Below are 15329 nucleotides of genomic sequence, written 5' to 3'. Positions count from 1 at the left end.
TTTTTTTCATGTTTTCGAGTTATTTTGTAGTTAATTCGCGTTATTTTGTAATATTACTTCGGAAATAAAATTTGCTTTTCATTTGTAATATAAAATTACGAAAACTATTATATTTTCATTGCTATATTAATTATTTAAACGTACTGTATTTTTTTACTTTTGCTCGCCATATTTCAGCCGCCATTTTGTTTCACAATTGTATTTTTGAGTTCAACTTGTATTGCTTTAATGTTGTCGTCTTGCATTGAATCCTGAATTTATAAACACATCAAAAACAAATTGTGATAAATGTTATTCAAAATATCGTTAAAATCGAGTAGAAAGAAAATAAAATAGTCAGATTTAAATAAATGCACAACGTTTGCACGCTTAAAGGAGTGGCTTAATAAGACATATTTCAAAATTACTGCAAGAATGTAATACTCGACATGGCTATTCTTTGAGTTTTTAAACTAAGTTGTTTCTTGGATCTAGCACTGGCTTTTTCGGTTTTTATAGAACGAACAGGTTTCTTTAGAAATGAGAATTTCACATGAAAAATTAAACTTAGAGCAAACAATTAAAAATTAAAAAATGGATCTTTTTTAACTATTTCAATAAAAACTGTGTGCTTATTAAATTATAATGTGCTTATAAAAGCTATATACTTATAATTGCACATGAACTTATTATACTTTGTGCAGTGATCTTCGTAAGAATAAATTATGAATATGATAATTAAACAATTAGGTAGCGATATTAAACACAGACTTATGCTCTTAGAATACCTTTTTATAGATTTGTAATCGAAATTTGGGTGGTACTCAATCTCAAAAATCCTTTTAATGTTTTGTTTTCTTTTCGGTACATTACTATAGGTAAAGTTAATTGAAAACTTTTTGTGCATAATAGTTTTCAAAACTAGTGCATCAAAAGATAATCTTATATAACGAATAGCTTTGAATGTGTTAGTGGTTGAAAAATTCGGTAAAAAACAATTTTTCTTTTTTAATTTTAAACTCAAACTTTAAAATACGAAATTTAAACTAAATCGATGGAATAGTGATAAATTTTAAGAAACTGTTTCAAATTAAGATTTTTAAACTATACATGAATTAAGTTTTTCTTCGTGACTAATGAATGTCCTTTTCTTACAGCAGAAGCTTCACTATCATTTTCGTCAAGAGTGCAGTCTATCAGAATCACCAGAAGTCTGTGTACCTCTAAATTCCCGTCGATAGACAGAGCAACGCCAACAGAGCAATAGTTCATGGAAGTCTACTTGCAATAAAGTTTTGCCACACCCTACAATAAGTTAGTCTATATTTTTCTTCGAACTTAAAAATTATTTCGCAGCTGTAGTGAATACTTTTTTAACAAAACATTGTTTTAGAGAATTGACAACTGTTTCAAAATATTTATTCAAAATATACTATTTCAGTTGATGTTTTTTGTACAGTATAAAGTACGGAGACAAATATGTTACTCGAACCAATTGTTTCCTGTTTTGATCTTCATATCAGTATGCTTCTGCCTTTTTATCAGTTCAGAACTAGTTAAGAAATGAAAAAGAAGTCAAATAACTGACAGTTAAAGAATTTGTTAAACCTATGCATTCCTGTAAATTAAGCCGTATCTATTCTAATGTTAAAATCTGTTAAAATAATTAACTTATTGAAATTTTAAATCTGCCTTTTTTGAAAAAAATTTAAACGCTTTTTAGTAATGAAATCTTTAATTTGCAAATAGTTTGACTGAAAATCATAAGTTGGACTTCTATTTGTGTGGCTTAAGTCTTTATTTAGTTAATTCTACGATAAATGCTGGAAGGAATAGTAATATGAATTGGCGCATTGAAACTGTAATCTATGTTAATTTCAACGTTAAAACAATTCAGTCTTCATAAACAGCTAAATAAGCAAAGTAATTTATAAGTTCAAATAAAAGTTTTAAAAATTGTAAATCTTATATTTTAATTTCTTTAAAAATACAACAAATCTAAATGTTTTCAAAGCTTGAAACGGGAGAGATAAAAATCTTAATATGTTTTTGCATTTAAAGATGAAGGTTGGGTAAAAGTAATTTCTAAAAATTAAATTTTTATGAAAAGTGAATTTAGATTTACTGGTTCTCTAACTTAAATCCAAAATTCCAACTCAATATGGCATTGTTTCTTTTTATTTTAAATGTGGATACTGATTAATAAATTGTTGCATTAAACGGGAAATTTACTATATTAGAGTAGTAAGTTTAAAAATTGTGATTCAATAGTAAAATATAATGGTTATAGGTAATGGGGAAAAAACTAAAGGGGTAAAACTTAAATTGTAAAAATAGAATAATATTAAATTTAAAAACTAGATAAACTTACTATTAAACAGTAAAATGATAGAGAAATACAATATATAAATACGTTCACCGTAAGGGATAACAAAATTCAAATTTTCCAAGGACTAGAAACCACTTTTTGTAATCTATATTGTGTAATCGGCAATCTAATATAAAGTATTAACATTTATAAAATTACATAATGGCTATTTAATATTTCCAAAATTAAAAATGATCTAAAACATTTAGATGTTTATAATTTAAACAGAGCAGAAACATTCTATGATTTAGATTAGAAATCTACTGTAATCTGGAAATTTCTAACATTATCTTCATATGTTTTCCTTGTTTCTGCGACTTCCCAAATAGTTGGCAGTAGTAAATTTCTTAGATTCGCAGAAGTAATTTTAGTTTTAACAGGCCCCTCCTTTTTTAACTCTTCAACACAGAATTTTCATTAAACCAATTTGCACTTTTTCATTTTGTATTTAGGCCAAAACAAGTAACAAACGTATTTAGCTCTTTAATAATTTATAGTTATAAAATACAGCGTAAAACACCGGTGACTTTTTGGCGACTCACTGCTCAATACGACTGACTCACTTCTAAATCTATAAAGGTTATTCATCCTTAAAAGATCTTAAATACGCTTGATAAATTTTTCAAGGAGAACTTTTTGTATTTTATAAAGTATTTATGTAATTTCAATCTAACATATTTATTTAGTAACTAGTTTACTTTTTTTATTAAGATATAGCAAAATGTTTTGCTTGTAATCAGCTTCAAAAAGTAGATATGGGACGCAAGTAAATATCGGAAGAAGCTTAATAGAAACGATTACTAATTCGACATAGTTAACAAAACACTAGAAATGTAAACGAACTTTCTAGTGTTCTGCACCACTCAAGTTTTCAATCTAAATTCGTAGCTTCGGAAAGGGCTAATAAAGTGTGTTTAAGAATATTCTAGATCATTCATTTTTAAATCAAAATTTTATTTTCTGTCTAAAAAAGTTTAAAGAATTATCAGGATTTACCTTTATTCTAAGCACCACAGTGACTTGGAGTTTTTGCTTTTTTTTTTCACCTCCACGCATATTAAAAATTTATTTGCTCTCATTTTAGAGTTTTCAAAGATTTAATAGAGCCTGAAAAGCTTTGCAAGTGGATAATTGCTTTAAGTTAGTAAATAAAGAAATTTTTAATATTTTTGTTTAACTTTAAATCTTTTGGTGGCGAAAGAAAATATTGGCAAATAAGGGAAAGTATGAAGTGAAGACTGAAAAAGATGAAATAAAATTGCGCTTTATTTAAATATCTTAACAAGATTCAGTAATGTTTAGTTGGATTTTTTTAAGTTTCTAAATATATTCAGTTTATCTACGTAAAGTTTAATTTTTACGTCCCTTACGTTTCAGATAAAAGTATTTAATAGGGGGAAATCTTTATAAAAATTGAAATTCTTATTAAGTGGCTTCTGAATTCTTCAGAAGAGATTCAAATCTTGTTTCGCTCTGAGTAAATTACTAACAAGTAACTCTAACTTATCCTAACAGAAAGCTAACACTAACTTATTTCAGAAGCAAAATAAGATTTGATTTGCGTGGAATATTTAACATAGGATTGGAATCCGGATTTCTTATTATAAAGAAAATGAATTATAAAAATTGCTGAAATTTGTAAATTCTGAAGATTATGAATAACAGATTATTTGTTCCTTTCCAAACTATATAGTTACAATATCTAGTTTAAAGTAAATATTTTTAGAAATGACTAAAATATTGATTCTTTAAAAATGCTTAGGTCAAAATTAGATCACTAGCCTTTATAAATGGTGTTGGATAATCTCAAATTTTGACCCAGTTTTAATTTGTAAAAATGTTAAATTATTCTGTAATTTTAGATTTTTATTTAAAGGTACTGAATTATCAAATGTATTTTACTGGTAGATTAACTTCATACCTTGAAACAGCATTTACTTGAATTTCTTATTTGCCTCTATGTTCAGATTGCTTTTTTGCTGAGAAAAATAAAAAGTGGAATTCTAGTCACTGTGGTCATAGTAGATATGTTATTCTTAAATTGTTTCTTTAAAGTGCAAATTTCGTTAGATCTTTTATTTTTTTTCAACAAAGACTTGTTGTAGATATGATTTCCAATATCAAACATTTGTACGTCGTTGGTCATAGGAAATTTAGAAAAGTTTAGGAATAATGAAACACGTACAACCATAATAGTAAAGTTAAATAATATCAATGGGTCTAGAATTTTTGAATTAACTCTGTAGTACTAAAATATTAATCTAGGAATTTTATGTTTTAAACTTGTAAGCACGATCTTAAGCACACAATTTAAAGCAAGAAAATGCAAAATTAGCTGAAAAAAGTAACTAAAATAGTTAAGACCCTGTCTTTGCTCAGAAATTTACTTCCATCAAGGAACTTAATTTTAGACGCCTGCTTTTCATAATTTCAATCTTAAGAATCCATAACTTCAGCTTAATTCTAAAATTAATTTTCGACTTTTTTTTTCTCCTAAAAACCAGCAATCATTGTCTTCACAAAGATTAGTAAAAATAAGAATTTTATCTCCAGAAATGTCTAGGTAGAATTTTCAGGATTTCTAAAAATCCGAAATAAGCCTTTGTTAAAGAACGAACGCCAGTTTCACAGAACAATATTTATATACGATTCTCCTTTCTGAGAGCGAGGTTTAAATGAGTTTTTTAATTTCTTTTTAATTCAAATTTGAAGTTTCTGCTAAAGTGACGGGTATCTTAAGAAAAGGTTGCCAAGGAAAAGTATTTGGGTACTGCTACTGCTATAAAAATTTTAAGTTGAATGAATCAAATTTTATTTTAAATCAAACATGAGCATGCACTGATTTTGCATGAAAAGCAGTGTTTTTTCAGAAACTAGTGTGGGAAGTGTGCTGACTATTTTCCGCAGAACAGAAGCTTCACTGTCAAAGTATAAACTGTTATTTTAAATACGAGCTTTCAATTAACTTTTACTTAAACAGAGCCTTGAAAAAGCAGGAATTACGGTAAAGTTTTCGTTCAGTTTGCGGCATTAAATAAGAGTAGAAGTTATCTAAATCTCGCATTTAAAATCTAATCTCGAATTTTAATTTCAATGGGCTTTTTGACGTATTAATGTAATTCAGTTTGCATTAAATAAGAAAGGATTTTTTTTTAAAAGAAGCAAAATTATGAAGTTCAATTTATCTGACTCAGTCATTGGTTTTGCATATCGTTTCAAATCTCAAACTGAGGCACTTTACATATTGAATGTGTAACAGATTATAGTGTATTAGTAGTTTCTACTGATTTGCTTTAAAATACTTTTTTAAAAGAAAAGGTATGAATTTTATCAGAAGGATTCAGCGTAATTGTAATTTTTCAAAATTTAACTTTTTTAAACATTCTGTAATTTATATAAATTTATATTAATGTTCTTTCCTTGCTATAAAGAAAGATAATAGAACGAAAATGGGGTATTGTCGATAGAGATAAGGAATTAAATTGTATAATACAAAGTAATCTGTTTCCAACTCAAATTTGAACTTTCAGTCAATGTTCAATTTGTATTTTCAACATCTTTGTTTTTTTTCCATTTTGTCAGCAATTTATGCTTGTTAATGTGCGACCTATAAATGTTGTGTAGTCAAAAATTCTGTTTAAAATGTGTAGATTACTGTCTGGAGGAAGACCATAATTTGTATTGAAGTTTATTTTGTACTTTCTTTGAATGTTGTGGAAATTACTTAATATTTTCAATGGTTTGAAATGCTTGTTTTCCAGTACGAAGAGTTTCTTCCTTCAGTAGAGAGAACTTAATTTTGTTTAAATGATCCATTTCATCTTAGTTTTTCAAATGCTGAATCCTCTCTAAATGTTAAATTAAAGAACTAAAATTTAAGGGGACTTTATAAATCTTTTCTTCGAAAATAACAATTTTTCTACATTTAAATTAGCTTCTATTTCTAAATAGACCCGATAAACGTTAATAAAATTTAATCTTATAAATCTGCTTTATATCCCAGAAATTGTCTCTAAAATAGTAAAATTTTTTTACGTTACTTAACAAGATGTTAACAACTAAAGGCGAAAATTCCCGTAATAGTTTTCTAGTGCGCAGCATTTGCATTAGATGGAAAGGAAACGGCGAAAAACTCCAATGGTTAGCCAAATTGTTATCAGATCCTAAATTTTTATTACTGAAAGCAACTTTTCTTCCGTTGAAAGAAAGCCTAAATTTAGTGAATTTCATACCGAAATGAGAATTGCTGAATTAATGCAACATAGGACAATATAAAACTGGAACTTTCAAGTAAGAAGTGATCAGAAGTTTTGAAGTGACCGAGAGAATGTGATGCATGAAGTGGAAGTGGTAGACGGCCGCTACCGCTTTTGCTTTGTGTTTCACACCCTTTCAGCCGTTTCGGAACTTCACGATTCACTTATTCAAATTTCTGTTTTTGGTCAATTCGGCTTCGTGCTGTGTTAGGACAATATAAAACAGGATCTTGCAAGTAATGATCAGAAGTTTTGAAGTGACTGGGAGAATGTGATGCATGAAGTGGAAGTGGTAGGCGGCCGCTACCGCTTTTGCTTTGTGTTTCACACTCTTTCAGCCGTTTCGGAACTTCACGATTCACTTATTCAAATTTCTGTTCTTGGACAATTCGGCTTCGTGCTGTGTTTTCATATTTCGTAGAAGTATGAAAACGAATGTTCAAGTCATAGAGCGCTTGCCTCTTATTTAGGTGACTCTAATTCAAATCCCAGAGATGATGATGACCTGGTCGATTTGAATTAGGCTTGCGACTCTCCCAGACTCCAGTTTTAACGTAAAATATACTCAGTGATAAAGGGGATCATGGGTTTGAATCCCCTTCTCAGGCTACCTATTGGAGATTTTCGTTGCTTTTTTGTCGATTTGCATATGCAGATAACTTTACTGTAACTTTAAAACTTAAACAAAAATTCGGTTAGTTCAAAAGTTCGGTTAGTTATCACCCAAAACTATTTCAGTGCTTGATAAACGTTTGTCTTTTGGGTATGATTTCAAATTACGAAGCTACAAAGTTTAACATTGATAATTAAAACCCCCAAAAATTTTATAAAATGAAATTAACTGAAATTAATAAATTAAGAAGTGAGTTTATTTTAAATTTTAGGTGGAAAGTAATCGAAATATCACTTTTCACTGAATTAAATTAATAAATTTAATCAATAAAAATCATTTTTAATGCATGGAAAGCTTGCAATTTATTTTTACTAATGTTTGATTCGAAAAAGTAGGAAAACAAATTAAATAGAACTTTTTTTTCTTCTGTTCCCCTAATTCTGGTTTTTGAACGAACTTTAAATTTTAGTTCCTGTAAACTGTAAAGTTTTCTCTTAAATCATCATTTATATGTAGTAGTGCTAAATTTCATCAAAATTGCCTGTATAACTAAATTTAACATGTGAATTTTCATTTGAACTCTTTTTGGCAATAGAAATGTTTTTCATTGGTAGTCCTGTATATTAGAACTTGTACTGTATGTATGACGGAATTTGTGAGATGTTTATTTCGATGTTATAATTTGTGCCAATTTCTCAGTTTTGATCTGCATTTTTAAAATGAGGAAACAATAAATTAGTCTTGTATGTATTGATGTGTATTTAATGGTGTTTCTCAAAACAAAACTGTCAAATCAAACTGTCACTTTAAATACGAGCTTTCAATTAACTTTTATTAAAACTGAGCCTTAACAGCTAGAATTGCGGGAAAGTTTTACCTCAACTGTGGCATAAAATAAGAATAAAATGTATTCTAAATCTAACATTTAAAAAAAAAATCTTGAATGATCCTTTTAATATAATGTAAGTTACTTTTTTAAATAAGAAAGGAATTTTTAAAAAACAAAATATGAAGTAAATTTATCCGATTCAGATCATTGATTTTACATATGTTGTTTCAATTCTTCAACTGAGGCATTTAACATATTGAATGTGTAACAGATTATAGGGTATTAGTCATGTTTCTAGATTTTCTTAAATACTTTTCTTATAAGAAAAGGCATGAATTTGATCTCACGGATTCAGTGTAACTAATTTTTCAAATTCACCTTTTTTTTTTTAAACAGTCTGAAATTTATAAATTTCTATTAATGTTCTTTCCTGCTATAGAGAAAGATAAAAGAACAAAAATGAGGATATTCAATAGAGATAAGGAATTAAGTTGCATAATCCAAAGTAAATAAGTTTCCAACTCAAATTAGAACTTTCAGTCAATGTTTAATTTGTATTTTCAACATCTTATTTGTTCTTTTTGTTAATTTATGCTTATTACTGTGCGACCTATAAATGTTGTGTTGAACCAAAAATTCAATAGAAAGTAAATCACTGTCTGGAGGAAGACTTTAAATTTGTATAAGTTCATTTTATAATTTCATTAAATGTTTAGGAAATTGCTTATAATAGCAAATGGAATTAATAATTCCTTCCAGGTCTTTCTCTTTCAGTACTTTATTTTGTTTCAATTATCCATTTCATACTCTAGTTTTTTTAAAAATGCTGAATCCTTGCTAAATGTGACGTTAAGACTTAACAAAAGTTCGGTTAGTTTTCCAAAGTTATCACTCAAGACTTTTCAGAGTTTGAGAAACGTTTGTCTTTTGGGTATGATTCAAAATCACGAGGCTAGAGTTTAACATTGATAATTAAAACCTCGAAAATTTTATAAAATGAAATTAGTAACTGAAATTAATGAATTAAGTGATAGTTTATTTTAAATTTTAGTTGGAAAACAATCGAAATTTCACTTTTCACTGAATAAATTTAGTCTCTTAATAAAAATCATTTTGTTATAATGAGCATAGAAAGCTTGCAGTTCTTACTAATCTAATATGTTTAATTAGAAAAAGTGCGAAAAGAAATTCATTTAAATAGAATTTTTTTTTCTGTTCCCCGAATTCTAGTTTTTGAACGAACTTTAAATTTTAGTTCTTGTAAACTAGTGAACTGTAGTAAAGTTTCTCTTAAATGATCATTTGTATGTAGTAGTGATAAATTTCATCTCAGTTGCATGTATAACTAAATTAGTATTGACAAATGTAAAATTTTGTTTTACCTCTGCTTGGCAATAGAATTTTTTAGCATTGGTAGTCTTGTATTTTAGAACTTGTACTTAATGTATGCTGGAATTTGTGAGCGGTTTATTTCTGTTATAATTTGTGACTATTTTTCTTAGTTTTGATGTGCATTTAAAATGAACTAATAAATTAGTCTTGTATGTATTGTGTATTTAATGGTTTTTCTTGAAACATTCAGAAATCTTACTTCCGTGGTGTCGTTTCAAATAGTATGTCCTTTCAAAATTACAATTTAGTAATCAAAATAAAGTAATTTTTTAGAGGGAAAAGTCACACTTCTAATTTACTTAAAGAAATCTGCGAAATTTAAAGCAATTCGAAACTTTCAATTCACAGTTTTTACCTTTCTAATTCTTTAATTTACACACTTAAAAGTGTTTTCCTTTATCGACAAATTTCCCTTTACAAACTAAACATAACAATTTTATTGAGTTTAAGCTTCACGTAAGAGTTTAGTGTACGGCTTTGAATATCTTTAATATGCATTAAATACATGGAAGTAAATATCAACATTCATTGTTATATGCAAATGTTATTACTCACTACTTTGTTAGATGCAGCTCAAATAGTATAGTTAAAATTCGATAATTTACTGAAATAATAACTAAAATTGTGTTTTGAAATTGCTAAATTTTAATCTGAAAAAATGTAAAAAGTTGGAAAATTTAAACTAGATGGATCAACACTAGTAGCACAATTTGAACTCCTAAACTATAAAAAAAAAGTGAACTATGAATTTAAGCCACTTTCAATGTTAATTTCTACATCAAGGAATACTTGTAAAGCAGTGGAAAGTATGTTTTAGGAACACTCGCGGCGCTAACAAGTTCTAAAAATGTTTTGCTACTACCTTTATAAAAATAGTTTGAAAGCAGTTTAAACTATGTATTTAAGCAACATCAAACATGTTTATGGAACTTAAATAAGACAGTTTGTGTTGCTTAGTTGGACCGCTCTCTATGTTAATTCTTCTGATCTATATGAATAAATGCCTTTCTTTCTGTTAAACATACAACTGGTTTTGACAACTAATAAAACTGTAAGTGCAATTTTATTCTCTCAAACTGTAAAATCTATGTACATCTGGTATACTGAATCTGGCAGTGACAGTTTTTAGAAATTTCAAAAAAATTAATCATATTTGACATTCGCCATGTCTTATTGTTTTGATGAGCAATAAAACAGTAGCCCATGATTGAAGTCACATTTTTCAACAACTTTGATCTCCCTTTTTTGTTAAGTGCACAAGCCATTATCATAAGTAAAACTACATTAGATAAACATATACCCTAAATACAGAAACTTATTTGTAGATCACATTACATTTTGCTTTTAAATAACAAAATGTAAATAACAATATAATTAGAGCATAAAATAGTTTGTACAATATTGCTTTAATTCAGATTATTTTAATTGCGCTTTTTCTTGTAAATATTAAACTGGTAAATAAAAGAGTGAACAGGAATCTTTATTTTAACCCTTTAAAAATATAAGCACTAGAATATATATGAACTAAAATGCGCGATGTGGTACTTGTTACCTCTCCCTCTAAATTAATCTTCTCAAGTCTTTACATCTTTGACGGTCTCTTATTAATATTACTTTTAGTACAACCTTGCATAATTTTAACCTAATTTAAGAAAAATCACTTAAAAATTATTTTAAACAAATTTATAAAGTACAGATTTTTTTGTTGGTAAAAAGCACATTTATTTCAAAAGTTTTTGTTTTACTTGATATAAGTCAAACATTTGAAACACAGCATAAGTTTAATTGTGGAGTTAATGAATATTTTTATCCGTTTTTTTTTCTTACCGAATTTAAAAATGTATAGCATTTTTAAAATATAATAACTTCGCTAAATTATTAAGTTTACTTTTTTAACACGAGGATGTTTTTATGGAACATTCATTATTCCAGCAATAAAAACCCAAATTAAATATCATTATTTTGTTTCAAATAAATCAGTGGTAGCCATTATCTTTTGTAAATGTTTTTTCAGGGGAGTGAAAGAGATGAAAGATTCTTAGTAGAAAAAAATAGAGGCTCATAAATTGGTTCTATATTCTATGCAGTAGTGATTTAAACAAAAATGATTTAGCTTGTATCTGTTATTTTGAAGTAAATTTGACCCACATTAAGATTCAAGTTACCGTATTATGGTTGAAATAATTTTCCTGACGTATATGCATAACATCTTTTATTTTACCTAGGATGAACTAGATCAGTCTACAGTTAGCAAAATCTTTTTCTTAGTGACGATATAGTTTTGTGTGGTCAGTTTAAGTCTAATGTTGTGTTTTGTATTTTTTTAAAAATCACCGTTTCTCACATTTTTTAAAAATTTCTTTTCCGTCCTTGCAAATCTAACATTTTATCACACTTGTGATCTTATAATTTATCGTATCCCAAACTACATATGCAATCGGATCAGAAGGTTTGTGAATCAACTTTTTTGATTATGTCGTGCATTATCTTTCTGTCACACACATTCAATACCTATCTTTTAGATTTATTCATTTGTTTCATCTCCTGATAACAAAAATTTAATTTTTTCTAAATTCTGAAAATTTAAAAAAACAATTTTTCTTTCTTTTCTTTCAGCCCTTTTCTATTTGTTTGAGATTTTTTGAAAGAAAAAAACCTAAAATACATTGAGTAGTTATGATTTCAAATTCCTTTGTAGGAAAATATAAGTTTTTTGTTTCTGTTTTCAAGGTCTTTAAATTAATACAAATGCATCCTAACTTCTTAGTATACTAACTGAGCAGTTATACTAACTACTTCTTTCAATTTCTCAATAATCTATATTTTTGCATTAAATTTAGTGCGTAAATGAGTTTTATTTATTTTTTCATATATTTATTAAGCTTGCGAAATCTTCCGATTTTCAGTGTTTTTCTTTTTGAAAAATTTTCATAAATTCAAGGAATTCGTTCAATTTCTTGAAATTAAACAACTTTTTTTCTCGAAATTTAAAAATTGGTTTAATTTCTTATAAGAAAAATCCCATCTTTCTGCAACGTACGGGACAGCTATTCTATGTAATTTCGACAAAATATATCTAAATAAAACTTTGTTTAATTTCACTTAAGAATAATAAAACAGTGTTTGTGTAGCCGATTAACCATATCAAAATAAAATTTAATTTCTTAAAGTCGAAATCGCACAGCCTGAATCTCTTAGAATATCAATATTTGACGAACTTTGAATTTGAATTTTTAACAGCTGGAAACAAAACATTTTTAAAATCCTATGATTAGTTCACGCTCTTCCTATATCTTCTTCAAATTATTAATAAAATAAAATTTATTCATCTATTCAAGGTCAATTTTTTTTTTTTTTTTTGAAACTTGTAGTTGATGACATTTGATGCTAATGCAGTTTTTTCAAATATTAATTCATTAAATTTAATTAATGAATTTTAGTTTTATATGGAAGAAAAAATTGTAATAATTTAATATAAAGTCACTAAAATAATGAAAAATTGTTGACCTGAGTAGGAATTGATGTTAATTTTTCTTTTAATATTATACGAGGGTTGATTAATATTATACGAGCGTAAAAAAAATTTGTTCGCGTTGGATCCCGCATAATCTGACGAACGCTCAAAAAAAGGCTCGTGTCGATTGGTGCAAGGAAATGTTGGAAAAATACGTTCAAGGTACATCAAAGGCTGTGTATAACATCTACACAGGTGACGAATCATGGATCTATGCATATGAGCCGGAAACAAAACAGCAATCAACTGTATGGGTCTTCCAAGACGAGGCAAAACCAACAAAAGTTGTTCGAGGAAGAAGCACATCGAAACAAATGATTGCCTGTTTCTTCGGCATTAACGGTCATGTGACAACAGTGGCAATAGAGCAAAGCAGGGCGGTCAATTCTGAATGATACACGACCATTTGTTTGCCCGAAGTCATCGGAGAAATTCGAAAAAAGCAGAACGGGCGAATCATTCTTCATCATTACAATGCGAGCTCTCACACATCGACTCAAACAAAGGCATTTCTGACGGAGCGAAAGATCGAACTGATGGGTCATCCGCCGTACAGCCCTGATTTGGCACCCAATGACTTCTTCTTATTCCCACACAACAAAAATAAATTACGTGGACAACGATTTTCGACCCCCGAAGAAGCGGTTGATGCATTCAAAACGCATGTTTTGGAGTTACCTCAATCGGACAGGAAAAAGTGCTTTGAAAATTGGTTCAAACGCATGCAAAAGTGTATTAATCATCATGGAGAATATTTTGAAAAACAATAAAACCAATTTCGATCCTACATGTTTGTTTTTTCATTATTAGGCTAGAAATATAAATAGCAACCCTCGTATCAGATTTTCGTAGTTCAATCACCCCTTGAATTCAATTCACAACATCTTTGGTGGACCACTGGAGAAATTCATTGTCGTAAATTCCCGAGAAGAAATTTTAAAAGTATCAAAATAAATTTAATGACGAGAAGATTATTTACGATTGCATGAATAATTTTTCTGCATCTAGATATTGTGAAAAAAAATTTTTTTTTGCAGTTTTTATAACAGGTTTCGAAACTTCGAACTAAAACAATTAATTGAAACTTCCTCCAGAACTAAAATTTTCTTTTTAAAAAAATTCGTAATGGAGGTGAAAGAGAAATTAGGACGAGAAGTTTCTCCCTTGGTATGGAGTCCTCTTAAGCATGGAATTTAATTTTAGAAGTCTCCCCCCCCCCCGGAATCAAATGTCCAGAAATGACCTGCAGTAGGGGATGCTCAGCTGACAAGTTGCAATGCTTTGACGTCCGTGGTATATGCTCGTTTCAAACGTTACGTATTGTCAGCGATTGAAGCACGGCCTGTAAGTTACGCTGCCTGTAGCTCCCATAATTGATGCTCGGCTTGTACGTTGCAATGATGTAGCTGCCGTGGAGGTGGTGGCTGCTGTGTTGTCCCGGAGAGAGAAGGCGATCTTGTTGTCACTGTGAATGACCGAAATCAAGTGAATGTCAACAATCACATAGTCGCTTTGGTCCGAATTACTTGCTATATCCTATTAATTTATTCGCTAATATTATTATATTTATTCGTTATTTTAATATCTGCTGAGGATTGATTAGGCGATGTTTTCGGAATAATTTTTCAAATGTATACTGGGTAGTGGCACTTGACATTAAAAAAACGAAAATTAAAAATGTATATCAGGCAGTCAACTATATGTAGTATATATTTCGCACATTTACCAAAGCGACTCTATGCTAGTCTACAGGTGGAAATCAACAACCAAGAATTTCGGTCATTCACAGTGACATATATACACGTCAATCTCTGACAAGTTATTTTTTTTCCTGCAGTTGTAAAATAAAAAAAGAATTGTTTTTGTCGTTAACTGATGAATAGTTAATAATTAAAGAGCTTTTCACAAAAACCACTTTTTATGAAATGGATTTGATACCAGTTTTTACGTCTTTCTTTCAACCCTGTTTCCGATTATTGTAATCAATTCAAGGATATGACTCGTATACATGCATTCTTTTTTTTCGTTAGCAAATCGAATTATGTAAGAGATAGTAAAATAGATGACACATCCTCAATAAGTTGACCATTAAAGGAATGCACCTCTGGTGGTTAATTTACACAAGTTTCTCTGAATATTACACAGTTAACTTACACGAGTTTCTCTGAATATTACATAGTTATTTTACACGAGTTTCTCCGAATTTTACACAGGTAATTTCCGCAATGTTCTCTCAATTGGCGATCGAAATGGGCTGCAGGTGGCGTAGAGCAGAACTCTTTTCCTATGGCAACACTTCACATGCTTTCCCCATTAGCGTGTGGAAAGTCATAGAGGAAGGAAGTACGTTAGTTTCTCTCTTGATTTTCATATAGATT

At 28.8% G+C, this 15329-nt stretch overlaps 1 long non-coding RNA gene across 1 annotated transcript in view; it reads right to left on the bottom strand.

Annotated features, from left to right (window-relative positions):
• Window positions 1–7553: 7553 nt before the first annotated feature.
• LOC139425103 (uncharacterized) overlaps window positions 7554–15329 on the bottom strand; it is a 57587-nt gene continuing 49811 nt past the window's right edge. The window contains exon 2 of the long non-coding RNA XR_011636310.1: window positions 7554–7757. This is a non-coding gene — a long non-coding RNA (uncharacterized lncRNA). The remainder of the gene's footprint in view (window positions 7758–15329) is intronic.

The sequence above is a fragment of the Parasteatoda tepidariorum genome, chromosome 3 (genome assembly GCF_043381705.1).
Source record: "Parasteatoda tepidariorum isolate YZ-2023 chromosome 3, CAS_Ptep_4.0, whole genome shotgun sequence".
Taxonomy (NCBI): Eukaryota; Metazoa; Arthropoda; class Arachnida; order Araneae; family Theridiidae; genus Parasteatoda; species Parasteatoda tepidariorum.
Note: the sequence above shows the minus strand (reverse complement) of the source record. Positions and strands in the feature narration are given on the sequence as shown.